The sequence below is a fragment of the Geotrypetes seraphini genome, chromosome 10 (assembly GCF_902459505.1).
Source record: "Geotrypetes seraphini chromosome 10, aGeoSer1.1, whole genome shotgun sequence".
Lineage (NCBI taxonomy): Eukaryota > Metazoa > Chordata > Amphibia > Gymnophiona > Dermophiidae > Geotrypetes > Geotrypetes seraphini.
Genome location: NC_047093.1, coordinates 38,352,824 through 38,367,905, shown reverse-complemented (window position 1 = coordinate 38,367,905; position 15,082 = coordinate 38,352,824). Strand labels below are relative to the sequence as shown.

General features: G+C 45.1%; 1 protein-coding gene and 1 long non-coding RNA gene across 6 annotated transcripts in view; one reads left to right on the top strand and one right to left on the bottom strand.

Annotated features, from left to right (window-relative positions):
* LOC117367686 overlaps nucleotides 1-13,127 on the top strand; it is a 46,591-nt gene extending 33,464 nt beyond the window's left edge. For 4 of the 5 annotated variants that reach the window (XR_004540819.1, XR_004540821.1, XR_004540822.1 and 1 more), the window contains exon 6: nucleotides 10,875-13,127. This is a non-coding gene — a long non-coding RNA (uncharacterized LOC117367686). The remainder of the gene's footprint in view (nucleotides 1-10,874) is intronic. The other variant, XR_004540818.1, reaches the window with a different exon arrangement.
* NTN1 (netrin 1) overlaps nucleotides 1-15,082 on the bottom strand; it is a 357,430-nt gene that overhangs the window by 300,210 nt on the left and 42,138 nt on the right. The window lies entirely within an intron of this gene.

Below are 15,082 nucleotides of genomic sequence, written 5' to 3'. Positions count from 1 at the left end.
CTCATCTACCTGTTATGACTCAGTTAAGGTACCAGCTTACAAGATCTTTGAGATGCAATTGTTGTGCCCAAAGATTTCACTTTATCTGCCTCCACAAGCTTTTCCTCCAGACTCTGGTCAAAACAGACATTATAACTACTTTCAACCACATTTAAAGTTAGTGCAGAATGGATCACACAGAACTGTGAAAAACGATTTTCAGGAACTGTGCATGTCTTCAACAATTGCTTTGGTGAGAACTAATATAACAAGTTTCAGACTTAGCAATTAGATACATGAACACCTGTATTAAAAATCGTGATAAGAAGGACACCTATAATTACTGACAAATTCATAACAGTGTGGAGCCAGCTGAGTGGATCAATGCAAGCTCTCTACACTGTCAAACAGAGAACCCGGGTTTGATTCTGCTCCCCTAGGCTAGGATGCTGCCGAAGTGGGCAGGGAATCTCGGTTGTGACAACTGGTGCCAAATATAGGAGCCATGATCGCAGGGTTCCATGGTGCCTGGCTGAGAACTGTCATGGTGATGACTGGACTTAGAGTAAGGTTACCATATGGCTCCAGAAAAAAAGAGGACGGATTGAGATATCCGGGTTTTACTTCCATTAAGAGCAATGGAAGTAAAACCTGGTTGTCTCAATCCATCCTCCTTTTTCTTGAGCCATATGGTAACTCTAGGGCTAAGTGAGTCAGAAGGCAATGTATAACAGAAAAATAAAATTCAAGTTTATTTAAGTTTTGATATACCGCTTATTGTAAAACTGAGGTGTACAATAAAAAAAAAAAAAGAGGGAAAGACAAATATATATATAAAAAGAGAAGTACATACATAATAATAAAAGACATAAGATACAATAGTTGCAAAAGGCTCATGGTAAGGGTTACCAGATGTCCAGATTTCACCGAACATGTCCTCCTTTTGAGAACATGTCCAGGGGGGGGGGGTCCGATGGTTTTTCAAAACCCAGCACTTTGTCCGGGTTTCAAAAAGCCTCCTCAAATCATGTCAGGCAGGTTGGAAGTCCACACATGCGCGGACTTCCTCCCTGCCCGACAAGGCAGGGGGGGGGAGCTAGAGTGGGCCTGGGGGGACTGGCAATCCTGCTCATGGTACCAGATCCCAGCCCTGGTTCTGATTGAGCTAAAGGGCAAAGAGGAGGAAATGCAAATAATGTAAATTATACATAACAGCATTCGACTGTACTCATTTCAAGGGACCTTAGGGCCCTTTTTACAAAGCCACAGTAGCGATTCTCCTGCAGCAAACGTATCGAAGCCTATGGGAATTGAATGGGCTTCGGTGCATTTGCAACAGAGGAAAGTAGCCCTTACCCCCTCTTTTACTAAGGTGCGCTAACTGAATAGCGCACGCTAAATGCTAACGCGCCCATAGACTAATTCGATTAGCGCACCTTAGTAAAAGAGGGCCTTAGTTTCTAGTTTTTAGGGTAGTCTATTTTTCTCAGCAGTTTTTAGTTTCTTATTATTATTTACATACTCTTATCTTGCAGATCCAGAAAACTCACTCCCCACAGGAAACAAAATAAAATATAAATCATAACAATCAATCAAAACTCAAAGAAAATCATGACCCCCCCTCCCCCTCCACACACACTATATAACCATAGGATGTGTAATAATGATAACAGTTTATATACTGCAGGACCGTGAAGTTCTATGTGGTTTACAATAATTAAAAGATGGTACAACTTGAGTGGAATAAACAGAGTTTAGAGCTAGTGATTAGCAGGTATAGATTAACAGTTATTTTGGAGTAAGAATTGTGCAGGTCAGCTGCCTAAATACTTCAGGAACAGATATGTTTTTAGGCGTTTCCTAAATTTCCCATACGTAGTAGGCGTAAGCAATTGACCTAGATCTTTACACCATAATGCTGCCTGATGTGAGAGAAGGTGTTGATGATGTCTTTTAAGTTTACATCCTCTAACTGGAGGGGAAACGAAGTTCAAGTGTGAGCTTCTCTTATGTCTGTTGGCTGAGAAAGAGAAAAGGTCAGTTATATATTTAGGGGCTAGACCGAATAGTGCCTTAAAGCAAAAACAACCGAACTTAAACTTCACATGCGCCTCCATCGGCAGCCAATGCAGTAGTCGGTAGTAAGGTGTTACATGATCGGACTTCTTCAGTCCGAAGATCAGTTTAACCGCTGCATTTTGCACCAGTTGTAATCGTCGCATATTCTTTTGGGCAATTGCCAAATAGGCGATATTACAGTAATCAAGTTGACTTAAAATGAGGGATTGTTCCAGAATTCTAAAAGCTGCCATGTCAAAATATGCTCTAATGGACCGAAGCTTCCATAGAGTTAAAAAAACTCTTTCTGATTAAGGAGTCAACTTGGTCTTTCATGGTCCAATGTTACACCCAATATCTTCATAGTAGATTGAATAGGGTAACTAAATGTATTGATGCAGAGTGATGTTTTGGTGTCAAGTGGGCGTGGGGAGGCTACGAAAAATGTTGTTTTTTTCTGAGTGTAAAGAAGCTTTCTCTTATAATTCAAGAGATCTATCTCATTATGGAGACCCCACAGGACAGCATACCAATACAATGGAGCCCTAAAAGAGAAAGTCCTATCCTGATGGCCAAACTTATCTCGCTCACACCAGGAACTTTCCCACAAAGCCTCTCTTTGTGAATGCCCCAAAATAATGGAGGTTATAATCAAAGTACCTGATTAGATTTTTGGCCATTACTTAAGTCAGTTCAATTGTTTTATAAACCGCTTCTAATCCTTTGGGAGATTTGGCAGTATATAAGACACCACATTAAATTAAGTACGGTAATCACAAACCTTAACCTTTAAAGAGCCAGGGGAACATTTGCTCCACACAACAACTTCGTCATTTAAAACAGAATAGAAACAAATTGAGGGGTCCTTTTGCTAAGGTACGCTAACCAATTTAGCGCTCTAAATGCAAAGATGCCCATAGAATATAATGGGTGCCTTAGCATTTAGCACACCTTAATGAAAGAGAACCAAAATAAATAAATAATACTGAATTCAAAATTGCACAGGTGAAGCATAATCACATTTTGGAAGAACCACACAGCTCACTTAACAGTAGCTATTTCAAGAGGAAGAAAAGTTTATTTGAAGAAGAAAACCAAAAGAGGAGAATATGTGGAAAAAATGATTTGCCATTTTGCCTGGATAATGTCAGAATTTTACCCCACCTTTTACAAAACTATAGCGTGGTTTTTAGCGCCGGCCATGGCGGTTAACAGCTCCAATGCTCATAGGAATTTGTAAAAGGGGGGGGGTATTTTCTTGGGCAAAATAGTTGCCTTTTGAATCAATCTCTAAATTACAAGTTCAAGATTTAATATATTCTTGTTGTTAGGTGCCTTCATCTCGTGCTTGTGGGGGCCTGGTGGGCCACCACGGGAGCGGACCGCTGGGCGCGATGGACCTCTGGTCTGACTCAGCGGAGGCAACTTCTTATGTTTTTATGTTCTTATGTTGAGTCCTAGTGACTTGATGAATTGCAGATCTAAAAAGAAAGCGATTTTGTGCTAGTTCGGAAAGATCCTCCAGCGTCATCCCCATGGTTGTTTTCAACGTGTCCAGCCATCTGATTGCAGGTCACCTCTTTGCCTGGTTTCTTCGATCTTCCCAAAATATGATGTCCTTCTCCAGTGATTTCTCTCTTCTGATGGTGTGACCAAAATAAGACAGTCGTACCTGCATCATTTGGGCTCTGAGTGACATAGCTGGTTTGATCTCTTCCACGATTTTGTTAGTTCTTCTGGCAGTCCACGGCACACCTAAAATCCTCCAGCACCAAAGCTCAAATGAGTCAATCTTCTTTCTATCTTGTTTCCGTAGTGTAACTGACCACTGAGAAATTGAGTGTGTGGAGAAGACTGATCATGAGCATCAGAGCTGTTATCGCCACGGCCGGCACTAAAAACTGTGCTATGGTTTTGTAAAAGGGGGGGGGGGGGATAAGTCCCTCCTCCTTTTCTGTGTTTCAAGTTTATTAAAAAAATTCTATACCGCTCAATCAGACAATAAAATAGAATTACAATGATAAAACTGATAATAAAGTTTGACAATGAATGGACAGGGGAGAGAAAAAAACAACAACTCTTACCGAAGATGAACAAAAACAGAAGGAAATAGGGGAAGAACTGCAATATTTTTGAGAAAGAGAACAGATGCCCTAACGCAGCTTAGTAAAAGGAGCCCAAAGTTTGGGACCAGTTACTGAAAAAGTGACAGTTCTTACATGTTCATGCACAATTTCTTGATATATTGAATTTCTAAGGCAGTTTTGAGTTTCTGACCTATGAGATCTTGATGGTATATATGGGTTTAATAGACACGTAAGGTACAGTGGCTGTCCTGTGGTTAATGTTTTAAAAACCAGTAAAAGAGTTTTATAAGCAATTTGATGATTTATAGGTAGCCAATGGGCTTCCTTCGTTAAAGGGGGTGATATCGAATTTCCGTAAATTATAAATTCATCAAATTGCTGTATTTTGAATTATTTGGAACCTTTGGATGTCTTTCTGATAACATCTGAATGACAGGAGGCTGCTTTTGGGCTTCCCCTGTCGCTCAGCTGTTCAGGCTTCCCCATACCGGCTCTGCGCATATGTGAGAGCCAGTTTCTAAGCAAGGGATTGAACGGGATTATGACTGCCCTCCGCAAAACTCATTTACATGGGCAGCCATTTGAACATTGATCACTGTTTAGAAATCGGCCATAAAATTGGCCCACAGCGACCCACACGGTCTTAACGTATTTAGTGCATCTAACCCAAAAGTTCTTTCCCAAGAAATAGCATTAGTGACAGATTATAGCTATGGCTTAAAGATTTACAGGCTTCAGTGAAGGAAGCATTTAAAAAAAGCTTTTCATGGCAACCAGCAGTTCAGCACTCTCAATGGAAACACATCAGGCTATATTATAACAAATAGATGAATAACGCTTTAGAGAGAGGGGGCAGGAAGCCAGATTTATTTGTTAAAAAGAAAAAAAAAACCCACAAAAGAGGAAAATACCTCAAATAAAACGTAAAAAGGACCCCTTCCCCCCATTAAGAGTGAGGTAAAGAAGGAACCAAAAAATATCCAACCGAAGGTATTTATTCCTTTACTAATTGAAGTATAACTTCTCTGGGCAAATATGAAGTCCCTTCATAAACGTGAGTCTTTATATTTTGTGCATCCTAAGAAGTATGTAGTTTTATGTTTGGGAAGGGACTTCATATTTGCCCAGAGATTTTATACTGGTACATCTTCATGAAGTGTGAGCCTTAATATCTGTGATGAGACTCCATAACTGGACACCTTGGTAAGGCGTGAGTCTTCAGTTAGTAAAGGAATAAATACCTTCGGTTGGACGTTGTTTTTCTTCCTTCTTTATCTCACTCTTGGAGATTTATTTGCAAGGCATCATGACCAGGCACCCAAATTTGCAGAGTATCAGGTCAGAACAGCTGCCTCTGAGTCTGTCCTCCGGAACATATGTTCTGCTCTGGTGCTGCCACTGACCATCCTGCCACAATGAAACCCAGTCTGTGACTCTAGAGAGCTAGACAAAAGTACAATTATCTATTACAGCTCTCTTGCTGATACACAATGAATACTGTATGTCCTGATATTTATTTCCTTCTGAAGTAGATGCAGCAGTGCCCATGATCGCTTCTAATTAATCGTAGGACATGCCTTCTGGAATCAGCTGTATCTGAAGTTAGTTCATTTTTTTGGTCCCCTCCTTCCAGTGGCGTACCTAGGGTATGTGGCACCCGGGGCCCATAATTTTTTGACACCCCCTCCCCATGTAAAAAAATATTTTTTGTAATAACCATGAAACTGAATAAATGGTCATAATAGAAACATGCAGTGAAAATTTTCTTTTATTGAACCTCATATATGTAACCATTAATCCAAACATAACATAAATTATGTCTGAATTGTCATGACATCAGAAGTACATATGGAGTAGTTGCAGGTGATGCTTGGGACAGTTCTGATTGTGTTAGTTCGGTTTTATGTGTTTTTTGAATAGAAAGGTTTTTATTTCTTTTTTGAAGGTTTTGTAGTTTGTGGTCGAGGTCAATAGATTGTAGAGTTGGGGGTCGAGTGTTGCAGCTCGAATGGCTAGGAGGTTGTCGAACTGTTTTTTTCTTTTGACGTTTTTGGTTGGAGGGTGTGTGAATGGTGCGTGAGTTCTCCTATGTCTGGTTGAGGTGGATTGAATTATTTAGCTGAAGAAATTAGTTACCCCCCCATTCCACACACATTAATTCTCTTCCATTTTTGTTCCCATTATAAAAAACACTGATAAGTTCTCAGAAAAAAATACATTAAAATAAGAAGTGAAAACAAAGGCCCCTACAGATGAGAACATAACATAAGAATAGCCTAACTGGGTCAGACCAATGGTCCATCATGCCCAGTAACCCATTCTCATGGAAGCCAATCCAGGTCACTAGTATCTGGTCAAAACCCAAAGAGTAGCAACATTCCATGCTACCAATCCAGGGCAAGCAGATGTTTCCCCCATGTCTTAATAACAGACTATGGACTTTTCCTCCAGGAATTTGTCCAAACCTTTCTTAAAACCAGCTACGCTATCTGCTTTTACCATAACTTCTGGCCACTTCATTTTTAAGCTGAGATCTTTCCTTCCAAACAGAGACTTTGCTAGATGTCAAATACAGCACAAGGTAACTTCACACGGACTTAGCTGTGCAGGAAATGTGCAAAGGTTTGGTTTTTTCTTTCGATCACTACATAGACTAATTCCACACAAGCAGCGCTGTTACAAACATATTCTGTAGATCAGTGCTAAGGTTAATAAAGTTTCCTTCCTTGGACCAGAAGGAGATGCTGACAAACCACTGGAAGAGATCCCAAAACAACTACCCAGGAACAACACCCAAAGACCCACTCAGTGTGTGAACCAGTTGAGTGGAGTGGACTAACTGGGGGGTGGAAATGGGCCCGGAGTTTACTCAGCAGAATTTCCCAGATCACCTCTTCCTCTCAACACATTGACACGCTGCCACCACCACCACTAGGAACACCTCACCGGGTAGGCCAGCAATGCTATAAACTTTATAAAACACATTATTATATTTTCTTATAAAGCACATATTTTAACTGAACTCTCTGACATTTTCAGCCTTTCCATTCACAAAAATAGAAGGAAGAAAAGTTCCCATTTCCTGCTGTCTCATGTCCCCGGCCTATACAATATTTTTCTTCTGCAGAGTGCAGACCCTTCAAAAATCTGACCAAATCCTCATTTCACTTGCATTATAAAGTACTGAGGATGCCATCTCTTCCCAATCCCAGGTCCTAAAGTCTAAGACAGTAGAACAAACTAGTGCTGCCAGATTCAGGAAAAAAAATTTCGATTCGATTCAGCCTATTGAATTGGTTTATCAATTCGATTTTCCTGCCCAATTGGGTGTTTTTTTCAAACATCCTGGTGGGTTTATTTTATAGCTTTTTCACCCCCCTTTGGCTTCTCCTAACCACACTGGCGCTGTGGTGTAAATAAAATAAAGAAACAAAAAGGACTTTTCCTCTCTCTGTTAAATCCTAGCTCACGTTTGCGGTCTAACACCAGCTCTGGCAGGATACACATTTCAAATCTGACATATTGTAATCACAAAACAGAAAATAAAATTAGTTTTTCTACCTTTTTGTTGTCTGGTTATTTTTCAAATCTTGTTGGTCCAAGGCTCTGGTTGTCTTCTGATAACTTGCTTGCCAGGGTCTCCTTCTTTATTCTTTCTCCGTGATAACCATCCATCTGCCATCTCTGTCCTCCCCTTCCATTTCCCTTCTCTCCCCCGGATGTCTGGCATCTTTCCTTTTTTTGTCTCCCTCCACAGATCCACCTTTTCTTAACTACCCTTTCATCCAGCAGCTCTCCCTCCTTCCCCACCACCCCAGGGTCCACCATCTCTCCCTTTCTTTTCCCAACTACCCTTCTAACCAGTATCTCTATCCCCCCCCCTCCACACCATCCCTTGTGTCCAACTTCTCTCCCTTTCTGTTCCTTCTCTCCCTAAAACCCATGTCCATCTTCTCTCTCTCTCTCCTCTATTTTCAGACCCATTATTTCTTCCCACCCAAAGTCCGGCATATGCACGTCTCTTTGAACCCCTCCCCTTCCCTCCGTGTACTTCTACACCAGGGCCCACCCTCCCCTGAAGGCCTGTCCTCCCCTTAAAGGTCTGCATCCCACTCCTGAAGGCCTGCCCCCCCTGAAGGCCTGTCCCTCCCCTTGAAGGCCTGCACCCCCCCGAAGGCCTGTCCCCCCCCTTGAAGGCCTGCCTGCCTGTTCCCCTTGAAGGCCTGCCCCCCTGAAGGCCTGTCCCCCCCCTTGAAGGCCTGCACCCCCCCCGAAGGCCTGCACCCCCCCAAAGGCCTGCATCCCCCCCCGAAGGCCTACACCCCCCTCGAAGGCCTACACCCCCCTCGAAGGCCTGTCCCCCCCTTGAAGGCCTGCCTGCCTGTTCCCCTTGAAGGCCTGCTCCCCCCTGAAGGCTGCCCCCCCCTTGAAGGCCTGCACCCCCGAAGGCTTTCACCCCCTCGAAGGCCTGCCCCCCTTGAAGGCCTGCACCACCCCCGAAGGCCTGCACCACCCCCGAAGGCCTACACCCCCCTCGAAGGCCTGTCCCCCCCTTGAAGGCCTGCCTGCCTGTCCCCACCTTGAAGGTCTGTGCCCTCCTTTGAAGGCCTGTCCCCCCCTAAGGCCTGCACCCCCGACGGCCTACACCCCCCTCGAAGGCCTGCCCCCCTTGAAGGCCTGCACCCCCCCGAAGGCCTGCACCCCCCCCCCCGAAGGCCTACACCCCCCTCGAAGGCCTGTCTTCCCCCTTGAAGGCCTGCCTGTCCCCCTCTTGAGGGCCTGTCCCCCCCTTGAAGGCCTGCACCCCCCCGAAGGCCTGCACTCCCCCGAAGGCCTGCCCCCCCTTGAAGGCCTGCACCACCCCCGAAGGCCTACACCCCCCTCGAAGGCCTGTCCCCCCCCCTTGAAGGCCTGCCTGTTCCCCCTTTGAAGGTCTGTCCCCCCCGAAGGCCTGCACCCCCCGACGGCCTGTCACCCCCCGAAGGCCTGCCTGTCCCCCTTGAAGGCCTGTCCCCCCCCCGAAGGCTTGCACCCCCCCCTGACGGCCTGTCACCCCCCCCCGAAGGCCTGCCTGTCCCCCTTGAAGGCCTGTCTCCCCTCCCCTCAACAAGGTCTGCCTGCCCACCCCACCCTGAAGGCCTGCTGCCCCCCCACTACCTCAAAGGACCGCTCGGCCCCACCACCACGAAGCACTGCTCATTCCCCCGGCCTCCACGCTTCATTTCCCTGGGGAAACAGCCAGCAATCTTTTCTTGCTTCGGCTGTTTCCTCCGCCGTGGTCCCGCCCCTCCTCTGACGTCAGAGGAGGGGCGGGACCGTGGCGGATGAAACAGCCGAAGCAGGCAAAGATCGCTAGCATCGCGATCTTGCTGCAGGCTGTTTCCAAACGCGACACCCAGCGCAGGGGGGGGGGGGAACTGGACCGGACCGGGAGCACCCCCTTAGGGCTTGGCACCCGGGGCGGACCGCCCCCCACGCTCCCCCTTGGTACACCACTGCCTCCTTCCCAACTTGCATTCATCATCAGATTTGCATATAGTCAAAATGGTGGCTGAGAATGCCACTGAAGGTTACAGCTGCCATTTTGAGATTAGAAATGGCATGAGCAGGAGTGACTGGCGACTGCTCTTGCCCACGATGGGGGCTATGACATTCTGCAGCAGTCTTGTGAAGCTGCTCCGGGAAGTTGTGGCTGCCATTTTGACTATGCATTTGGCAGGTGCAGGAGCAACGTAGAATTGCTCCTGCTCCAAAGAGGCCACTAGACCACCAAGGATTTTAGAAGGTAGACCTGAGAAGGACCTATAGTTAGATGGTGGAGGAGGGGAGCATAGGAGCCAGTTCTGTGAGTGCTTGAGCACCCCCAATATTGGGAAATTCTTTAACTGTGTCCACGGAGAGCTAATTTCCAATAGGTTTAGCGCCCCTAATCATTTTGAAAAGTTGGCTCCCATGGGTGGAGGGTGGAGTTGGTGAGCAGCCCAGGGTGGATGGATTTTCTGTTGCGGGGAGACTGGCCTAGGGGGGAAGGGCTCACGGGGGCTATGGTTTCATTTTTGGCTTCAGTTCTGGCCAAAACGAAACCCCTCTTTTACAAAGGTGTACTAAGCTTTTTAGCGCATGCTAAATATTATCACGTTCTAAACGCTAATGCGTGCATGTTATCCTAAAGATGCGTTAGCGCATGCGTTGATTCAGCATGCACTAAAATGCTTAGCGTGCCTTTGTAAAAGAGGTCCTAAGTGGTGAATTTTTGCCACAGATTCAGTTTCAGTTGAAACCGAAAGCCCCGGTTTGGCCACTCTCTAATTGAGTGAGTTCAGCGTGTGACACAGTTAACCCTTAGGCTAATCGGTTTAGCGCACGCTGAACGCTAACGTGTGCTAATTGGTTTAGCGCATGCTAATTGGTTTAGCTCGCGCTAAGCTCTAATGCGTGCATGTTAGTCTATGGACGCGTTAGCATTTAGCACGCTCTAATTGGTTATCGCACCTTAGTAAAAGATGACATAAAATTCGCAGCTGATAAAAACACCTAAATATTTTATTGTTAAAAATGTTGCAAGGGTCCTTACACATTATTTTAAGAAGAAGAATTATTTAGTTTTGTGGAGGAAAAGTTCAGATATCTCCTAATGTATCCAGAGCTACTCAAAGGAGAAGACAATTTCTTCAGCTTAAGTCAAGTGTATTAGCTTTGGGAGCTACTTATTTTGTTAATTCCTCTCCATATATTTGGTTTCTTTTTCAGATGCTAGATATGTTGTCTTCGAGCCAGATCAACTGGAAAGTTAAGGGAGAAATTCATCAAGTGGCTCTAACCGTGTTACCACATGCTAATGATTATCACATGTTAAATGCTAAGACATACGATATGGGCATCTTAGCGTTTCGTGCTTGCCTGTGGCGTAGTAAGGGGGCAGACCGCCCTGGGCGCCGTCTTCGCGGGGGCACAGTGCCCCTCCTCCACCCCCCCCTCGATGTACCTCTTGAAATGTTCACCGGCATGAGCAGCATCTTCCACCTGCAACTCGCGTCATCCTCGGCTCCCTTCCAACGTCACGTCCCGATCGCGGGACCAGGACGTGACATCAGAAAGGAGCCAAGTGTTACAAAAACATTTTAAAGAAATCTTGACATTGGCCAACGCAGATTCTATTCCTGTACTTAATCATTACTATATTCCTCAGAAAAAGAAAGTATTAACTGAATTAGGAGCAGATCAATTAGAGCAGGGGTGTCCAACCTGCGGCCCCGTGAAGTATTTTGTGCAGCCCCGGTCAAGGGTAATGCAGTGTTTTCCTCTGCTGCCCCCGGGTGTTTACTGTCTTGCCAGCTCCCTCATCTGTCTTGCTGCAGCATTTGCGCGGCCCCACAAAAATTTTTATCGGCCAATGCGGCCCAGGGAATCCAAAAGGTTGGACACCCCTGAATCAGAGTGTGTAGATTTTGATTTCACTGGGTTCCTTGAGGATAATTAGAGAAAGATCTACTCTATTGATTGAATGTAATAGTGAAGTAGATTAAATGCTTATAATGAAGACTTATTTTCAAAACAAGAGTTCTAAATTTTGTGGTGATAATGTTCTAATTTTCCCAGATGTGGCCCATATCACCCAGCTTAGGAGGAAGGCATTTATTTTGTTAAAACCACGAGTAAATGTATCCTGAAATACAAAGAGAAGGACTATATTTTCCGGGACCCTTTACAACTTGAGCAATTTTTAAAATTACATGAAACTACTCTTAAGAAGTGACTTCAGATTTTAGTTTGGAGTTTAAGGGCTCCTTTTACAAAGCCGCGCTAGGGCCTTAACGTGCGGAATAGCGTGCGCTAAATTGCCCCGTGCGCTAGCCACTACCGCCTCCTTTTGAGCAGCATGTAGCGTGTGCTAATCCGATGCGTGCGTTAAAAACGCTAGCGCACCTTTGTAAAAGGATCCCTAAATAATTGCATACCACTAGAAGAACTAGGGCTCATTTTAAAAAGGCGCACTAGCGGTTTAACATGCGTAATAGCACGCGCTACACCGCCAGATGCGCTAGCCATTACTGCCTCCTCTTGAGCAGGTGGTAGTTTTTGGCCAGCGCGGGGGTTAGCGCGTGATGAAAAGTCACATGCGTTAACCCCGCTAGCGCGCCTTTGTAAAAGTTGCCCTTAGTCTGTGAATTGGTCTAATTTGACTACTGTTTGATTTATTTCTTTACATTACTTTCTTTTGCGTACGAATTTACAGATTTTTTTGTTTACTTGCGATATATCTTTAGAAAATAGTTGATTTTCTCCCCTATTGTGGGCTTGTTGGAGTTTCTTTTGGTTTAATGTTTTAAGACCTTTCCTTTTGTGGAATATTCGTATTATTATCTTCATTTTCTTTATTCTGTAAAGAATTGTAAACTTGAAAATTAAATTTAAAAAAGAAGGGAGCCAAGGCTAGCGCGAGCAGCAGGCGGAAGATGCTGCTCGCGCCAGTGAACATTTCAAGAGGGGCGGGAGTGCCAAAGTGGCGGGGAAGAGCGGAGAGTGGTGCTCAGGTGGGGGGATGCTCATGCGACAGGTAACGGTGGGAGGGTGGGGGCGCATGGCGTGGTGATGCCAGGCACCACCGCCCTGATCGCCAACCTCCCCAGCCATGCCACTGGCGCAAGTTGTTCGTACATGCTAACATTTAGCGCCCCTTGATGAATCCCCCCTAAATAATGTGATCGTAAGTAGTTGTATTGTTAAGATTGCCGTAAATGAAATCAGATCTGTATAATATATGATGTAATTGGGAAAGTTAATTTTATATTCCTCTCCTCCTCTCATGATGTGGACTAGAGTATTTTATTGCTTTCTTTGTACCTATGCAATTATTATTAAAGTAACAAAAAAAACAAACAACAATGCATTGGAAATATAAAATATTCTTAAACATAATTCATGTTCTTTGTTTTATAGGCCACTGTAAAAATTAAAAGTTACTAAATTTAAATTTTTTTCTCTCAAAGAAGTGTTGATCTTTATTCACTTTATCAGTGAGACATCTTGGATCGATGTATTGTATCTAGGTTTTCAATATGCGATTGAATAATCAGCAAATTCACACCAGTGGCGTAAGGGTAGGAGGCATCCAGGGCAGTGGTGGTTTTCCCCTATGCCCCATGCCCTCTTCGCCGTGCCCCTTCCCCCGCTCCTTCCTGCCCCCATTCCACACTTGCACTCTCCCTGCCCCCTACCTCTTAATCTTCACCAGCGCAAGTGCTTTCTGCAAGCATGCTACTTGTGCCAGCGTTGGATTCCCTCTGATGTCACTTCCTGGCCCTGTGACCCGGAAGTGATTCAGAGGGGAACCAGACTGGCACAAGCAAGAGGCAGACGTTGCGCGCACTAGCGAAGATAATACGGAGGTACGGAGTGAGGGGAGGGATGGTACGAGGGTGGTATGGTCTGGCAGGGTAGAGAGCTGCCAGCACCTCCACCGAGTTGGAACCCGGGGCAGTCTGCCCCCCCCCCCCCGCACCTCCTTTATTATGCCACTGATTCATACTAAACTGCCAACTTCAAGAAAACTTTACCCATTCTAGAGACTATATAGAGCAGGGCTGCCCAAGTCCGGTCCTCGAGATCTACTGGCAGGCCAGGTTTTCAGGATATCCACAATGAATATGCATGAGAGAGATTTGCCTGCACTGCACTGCACTGCCTTCTTGGCAAATCTCTCTCATGCATGTTCATTGTGGATATCCTGAAAACCTGGCCTGCCAGTAGATCTCGAGGACCGGACTTGGGTAGCCCTGATAGAGAGTTAGGCTCCTTCCCTTTACAACTTATCGTACAAAACAAATATGTATTTAAATTCTGGTATCACCTAAGTAACAGCAGCACAAAATCATTCCATTGCCAGATAACTGTGAAGTAACATAAAACCCTACAAATATGCTACTCATAAACTATGTAGCTAACAGAACCTATGGAGAGCAGACCTGCAACATTTCCACTGGTGACAGCAGCTATCATTGGAGGTACTGAGGAAGCAGAAATAGAGACCAGTGATGGGATTTCCAGTATCTGACCACAGTTCCCTCTAAGCTGCATGACTGGGTAGCTGTGCAACCATGCACCTTTTGGGTAGGAGGCCACATAGCAGTTCAGCCTATCGTGCAGCCAACACACCGAGCCCTCCCACACCACTCTGCCACCATTGCAGCTTTCCTGAACCAGCAGCACTGGCAGCAAAATGGAATCTAGCCATCGTGGGACATTCCTGGTCTGCCCCCTGCAGGTAGATGGAGGAAGGTTCTGTGATAGCTGGATTTCAGTTTGCTGCCATCATTGTTGGTTCAGGAAAGCAGCAGCAGTGGGGAGATGAGGAGGCAGGACACTGGATGGAAATGGGCTGAAGAGGAAAGAAAGAGAAGAGGAAGAAGTGAAGTGGGGAGAGAGAGAGAGAGAGAAGGGGGACACTGGATTGAAATGGGCTGAAGAGGAAAGAAAGAGAAGAGGAAGAAGTGAAGTGGGGAGAGAGAGAGAAGGGGGCACTGGATGGAAATGGGCTGAATGGAAAAAGAAGAAGAAGAAATGAAGTGGAGAGACAGAGAGAGAGAAGGGGACACTGGATGGAAGTGGAGTGGAGCGAAAGAGAAGGGGCAGATACTGATGGAAGTGGGGTGGACGGCGGGAGAATTGAGAACTATTGGTCCAGAAGGATGCCAGGTGCTTTTACAATAAGATAATGTGAAAAATATTTCCTTTTGCCCAAATATTTTATAAAAAGCACTAAAAATTGCATGCATACATTTGTGCACACACCCAATTTGGGAGTACAATTTTATTGAATAATGAGCCAATTAGCATAAGTAACTGGGATCTTAGTAAGCTCTATTAAATGTCAAAATGTACAGTGCTGCATACGCCTTTAAGTGATAAATAGCAGTAGTAGTAGTGCTTATTGGAATTACTTAAAATATAGTGACATA